The sequence below is a fragment of the Teleopsis dalmanni genome, chromosome 1 (assembly GCF_002237135.1).
Source record: "Teleopsis dalmanni isolate 2A chromosome 1, ASM223713v2, whole genome shotgun sequence".
Classification (NCBI taxonomy): Eukaryota; Metazoa; Arthropoda; class Insecta; order Diptera; family Diopsidae; genus Teleopsis; species Teleopsis dalmanni.
Window position 1 is genome coordinate 224,729,076 of NC_051846.1, and position 6,475 is coordinate 224,735,550.

Here is a 6,475-nt window from a genome sequence, read left to right on the forward strand (position 1 = left end):
TACGTTATATTTAAAATAAGGACAAGAAGGATATTAAGATAAGCGTGCTTCTTAAGTACGCTGTAGTGTTTGAAGCAGGCGAGGTATTCATGTGAGATGAATGTATTTAGCGAATTTGTTGACTTCACAATTAATTTTTTTTCTTCCATCGGTGGAATATATAATAATTTCTATACACTCGTATAATGGTATATGTAGATATATGAATACATCTCACACTTAAATGCATTCAGAAGTGCGTGCAATATGCAGATAAATTATGTGCATCTAAATGAATTTGTCTGCGAGTCTGCACGAATTTCTATAGAAATTAATAAAGTGTTAAATATATCTTTTAAATTATATTAAGAAAATATATCTTTTTTATGAACATAACTCTATTCTTTAAATTATTAAATATAAAGATTTTTTCTATACTATATATTGGATTAAAGTTAAAGTTTTTTGGCCAAATACAATTTCAAACGATCTATGTATGGTCTCTAACTCAGCAAACACCTATGAGAAACGAAATTAAAAAGCGCAAATGGGAACGGATCGTTCACACTCTGCGTAGATCGACTGGTGACACCGCAAGAATGGCGATTGAGTGGAACCCGATGGGTAGTAGAAAAAGGGACAGACCTGCTCTCACCTGGAGAAGGCAAACCGACACGAAAATGTTACACATGCGGAAAGGCTGTAGAGAGTTGAAGCTATTGGCCACCAATCGTACCGAGTGGAAGTTATTTGTTACGGCCCTATGCTCCTCCTAGGAGTTAAAGGATAAATATATATATATATATTGGTTTATTTTTTGAAGCAACAATGATTTCTTGAATACTCGTATAATATATAAGAAAAACATAAGATTCAGTTAGCTGAAGCTTCTATCACATTTAAAGAAATTTAACACAATAAATGGCATTTATTACGATCTAAATTATTACGATAAATACAATTTAATAAATATAATGTGGGTGATATAACAATATACTATATTTTATAAATGTGAAATAAAAGGTTTAGTTAGCTGAAGCCTGTAACACATTAAAAGAAATTTATCACAATAAATGGTATATAAATAAATAAATATAATTAAATTAATAATATATGATGTGAGTGGTATAAAAATATTCGCAGTTTTAGGGTACATTTTAGAACAAAAAAATTTTTTTTTTATTAAAAATTAATTTTTATCAAATATAAATTGATCATTATTTTTCTTGATCTGTTTCTGATCTTTAACTTCATAATTCCATCGGCGTATAATTTTTGTGATTTATCGGTTAAAAACGGGACCCAGTAGTTTTTAGTGACTCTTCCATTGTACAATTTTTATCATTAAGATTATTTTACAGAGATCGAAACATAAAGTAGTCAGATGGTGCAAGGTCCGGACTATATGGTCGATGCATCAAAACTTCCAAACAAAGTTCTATCAATTAGTTACAAGTCATTAACGATGTCTGTGTGTTGGCATTGACATGATGGAATACAGCTTCTATACTCTTGGCAAGTTCTGATTCGTAATTGTGAGTAGAGGATTGAGGATTGTACTAAATTGGAATAGGATGTTATAGACAATTTTCTTCCCAACAGTGGTGGATCACTGGGCTTTATTTATTTTCGCTTGCCTTATAAATACTCGCATTTAATCCATTTTTTATCGCCGACAATAATTCGCTTAAGGATTCAATTTCTTCGCGATTTTTTTGCGGATTACATTGATGGTAATCCGGTTAATCAAATTTTTTGACATTAATTTATATAGTACCCAAACATCGAGTATTTTAGCGTAGTCTGCTCTTTTTTAAAATGATTCCAAACTATCAAGTGGTTTATTTTAATGCCTCCATTTCGGTTTTTGCTGGTTGGCAGCAGTTGTAGCCATTAGATAACTTTCATGTACCTCAATTAGCGATTTTTTTTTTAAATTATCACATTCCTCGCAAGAATCCTAATGTAGAAAAGTAGAGACTAAATCCATCCCGCTGAATTTAAATAATTTAATAGATCTTTCGTCTTTACCAATGAACAGTCTGATACCCTATTAACGAAGTATCTTCCTATGAACTTCTATCCTCTGGACGACAAAACCGGGCATTCGGTTTTAGTTGTTATAATCATCAAGAAAACGGTTTTTGAATATGTTGATAATGAGGTAATGATGGTGAATAAGTAGTTTATAAGTAAAGTTACTCTTTAGTTTATAAGTTACTCTTTTATACTTTTAATTAATTAAAATTAAACGCTAATTAATTAATTTGATTAAAAATTTAATTAGTATCTATTAATGACTACTTGTTTAAATAATTAGTAAATAGTAATTAAATAATTACATTTACAACCACTATTTTATAAATTTCCTCACTTTATCTACTTAAGATTACTTCAAAATTCTTATTAAAAAGTTAAAAATTAAAAATGTTCATTACTTAATTAACAACATATATAGTAAAAGTAAAAATTATCTATTGAAAATCATATTTAACTTACAATATATAGAATCATTTAAAACATTATTATTACTAATAAATCTTACAGATACATTTGAAAAACTCTTCTAACTTCAACGATGTGTTTTTTTGCCATAAAATTAACAATAAACAAATAAACTTTAATAACTTGCGAGTGTTATGGAGTGTTGATTTATATGTAATATAAAAATAGTTTAAACTAAATCTTTATAAAAATATTAGTATTAAAATATAAAAATTTTATTATCATTTCTGCATTTCGCTGCTAGCATAATTCAATTTAAAGCCATAAAAATCCTGTCACACATTCGCGCTTATTTTTACTTTCTTCGGGGATTTGAAGTGGCCTAAGTCCATTGAAAACAGTTTCTTCCGTGTGTAACTGTCAAAGATAGATTTCGGTGTCCCAATGTTGGCATATATGGATTTGTATCGACACACATGTGAATGTGCTCAGCATTCCGGTTGATTGCATCTCTACGTGTATCTGCAAGATACTCTGTACTTGCAGTGCTGCCTCCTCTACGTGTGCTTACTTATTGCGTCAATGGAGCAGATAAACTTTTTACGACATATCCACACAGTAGCAGTAATAACAGCAACAATAACAATAGCAACAACAACAACAACAACAATATCAGTGGAGGGATATATAATATAGTACATATCTGACATCAGAGATATTATGAGTGCAAGCAATAAAACAATAAATGAATTTATGATTGTTTTTTATATCTTTTCACTGTTGTTGTTTTTTCTGTTTTGTTTTTGTTGTTATTTCCATTGTTTTATTATTTCGTTTTTGTGTGACTCTGCGATAAAACTTTTGATGACATTTCACAGGACTTGATGTGATTGTGGCAGGTGTAAGTATCGACGGTATCTAATATCGCTCGTTACCTTTTCTTCTGAGATACATTAGAGTGCATGTTGAGTTCTAAATCTTTATCTTGTGCTTGTTCTTTTGCTGCTATTTTTTTTAATTGCTTGTCAAATGTCAAGTTAAGTTTGTTTTATTTAATTTTGTATCTTTTTTATATATTAATTTTACTTTGAGAATGCTTTTTTATGTTATTTGTCGTGTGGTTTTTTTATATTATTTTCACAGCATTTGTTTTGTATCTCAAGATTTAAATTTTTTATTTATAATTGCTCTATAATGAGATTTGTTTTGAAATTTAAAAAAAATGTTTTCTTTGAAAAGATAAATTATATTAAGCCACATAAAATATTAATGACAAAAATTAAATTTGATTTATGAATTATTAAAGTAAAATTTATACATAAACTAAAATAATTTGAAAATATTTTGAAAGAAATTAATAAATTTAAGTTTTAAAGTCAGCTATAATGAAAGAAACTGTTTTTCTTATAAAAACCATTTTTTTAATTAAGGTTTTTTCGAACAGTTTTAAAGTGCAACAACAAAATTTTTTTATTTAAATTTTTATTAAATTATTTGTTAAATTTTTTTGCTAAAAGTGACGCGTCTTATGACAAAAAGAAATTATATATGGACTATAATTAAACAAAAAGTTCGAATATTTCCTAAGTTCACTGATGATATGTAATTGACAATATTCGAAATATGATCAGCCAAATTGCAATAAATTAACTAAAATTTTTGTTGTTGTCTCTTCATTTCTATTTGAACCCTTTTAAAATTTTATTATTTTTAATTAATTGAAAATAATTAATTAATTTTGGCTGTTTCGAATTTACTCAAATACTCAAAATCAATGGTCTTTTTGGAAGTATTTTTTATATTGATTATTTGCACATAATTTTGTTTATTTATATAATAAATTTGTCAAGAAAATAATGTATTTCTTTTATTTGGTTTTTCTAGAATCGAATAAACTCTAGAATTTTGTGCCAAAAGATATTATTCGATTTGCCAAATCCTAATAACTTAAAATAGTCTTAATTTGTATGAGTTAGCTTAGAAGATTCTATTGTTCGATTTAACAAATTCGAATAGTTTAAAATTGCTAGTACTTATTTGTAGAGGTTATTTTAGAAGATTCTCCACAATATTTAATACACGTAATATACGTAAATGACTGTAATTGTGTTTTTTTCATGAAGTTGAAAATCTATTCTCTTAAAATAAATAAATATATTATTAAACTATATAACGTTCATTCTTGTCCAATAACTTTTACCAACATTTTGGCAGTAGCTTGATTTCACGCTTCTAAAACTCCTTTAGTTGATTTTTGCGCTCCTTATTTGAAATAAAGATTTTTTTTTAAAACTTCATTTTATTATATACAATCTATTCTATGCATGAATAATAAGTACTACTTATGGCAATAAATAAAGATGATAGATCTCACAAAAAGCAGTATCCATCTAAAATAATAATTATATTCATCATTCCTGAAGATTATTATAGAAGATATTCAAAATTCGTAATACTATTTTAATGAAATATAATTTCTTTAAATTTAAATAATAAATTCTAGTTTTTATTTTGTATTTAAATTGCTCAATTAGCCCGCTCAAATTTATTATATATTAATTAATTGAAAATAAATTCAAAATAATTATTTGTATCAGTTTCACTATTTTATAAGTTATTGTTTTAAAAGCTACAATGTTTTTGTTAGTTTTATTTTTTATTATTTTTATTAATAATTTAAATTTACTGCATTTATTTAAATTCAAATTAAACACTAATTGACAATACAAATAAATTTTAACTAAAGATTCTATTATTAAAAAATAAAAATAAATCTAATTATAGTTTTTAAATAGACAACTTAATAAATTAATCTTATCTGACAGTAATTCCCATAAAATACATTACAAATCAAAAGAGCGGATTTTTAAACACATCACAAGCAATAAAAATGTAAATTAACATTGCAAAACAAATGTTAAAGAATTCTTTAACCATTGAGTATTAAATTTAATTTAACAGCGTGGTGTAAACTGCAGATGTTAACATTATTTCGCAGAAAAACAATTCTGCAACGTGTTAACTTAAATTTATGCTATCTTGAATAATCTAAAAAAAATGATGATGAGACTAGAAAAACATTGATGAAAATAACAGCAATTTGTATCGCTGTTACTTACAGAAATGTAAGCAGATGCAATTTTTTGACTTAACCAGGCAACTTAGATTTGATGTTAAAAAGGACTCAAAAAATGCGCAAAATCAACCCTTAAAATCGCATGCAATATTTTTACGATATTCACAGCATCATGGGCGATATTCACGGCACCAAGGGGAAAGCTCTGTTATGTTAATTAAAATAATTTTTGTTTACATAGCAGCTTATTTTTATGCATAACATAATTCATGTAAAATAAATATAATTACTTAATGAATATTTAGTGTTGTAACAGAACAAGGCGTCATTACTTTTCATATGAGTTTCACATGAGTATGTAGAACCAACAAAAATTTACTACTAACACTTGACATAAATTATTATTGATTATAAATACATTAAGACCGAAAAGTTTTCGGAAATTCTCATTTAAAATTCGCGCGCTGTATATTTTTCGATATTTTAAGTTTATGTAGTTTGGCAGCAATTAAGGACAATTAATATGACAAAAATGAGCGCGATCTGTCAGATCGTTTACGGCAGCTGTTGAAACCAGTTCACCTCAGTAGTGCGTTGCGAAAAAAACAATGGAAAAAAATATTGGACAAAGAGTTTGCATCAAATTTTGTGTTTCGAACGAAATTTCGTGTGCAGAATCGTTGCGAATGCTACAAAAGGCTTATGGGGAATCAGTTTTATCGAAAACTCAAGTTTATGAGTGGTACAAAGCCTTTCAGGACGGTCGTACGACCGTCGAAGACATTTCGCAACGCACTACTGAGGGGAACTGGTTTCAACAGCTGCCGTAAACGAACTGTCTGACAGATCGCGCTCATTTTTGGCATAGTAATTAAGGACAGTGCTGCCAAACTACATAAACTTAAAATATCGAAAAATATACAGCGCGCGAATTTTAAATGAGAATTTCCGAAAACTTTTCAGTCTTAATGTATA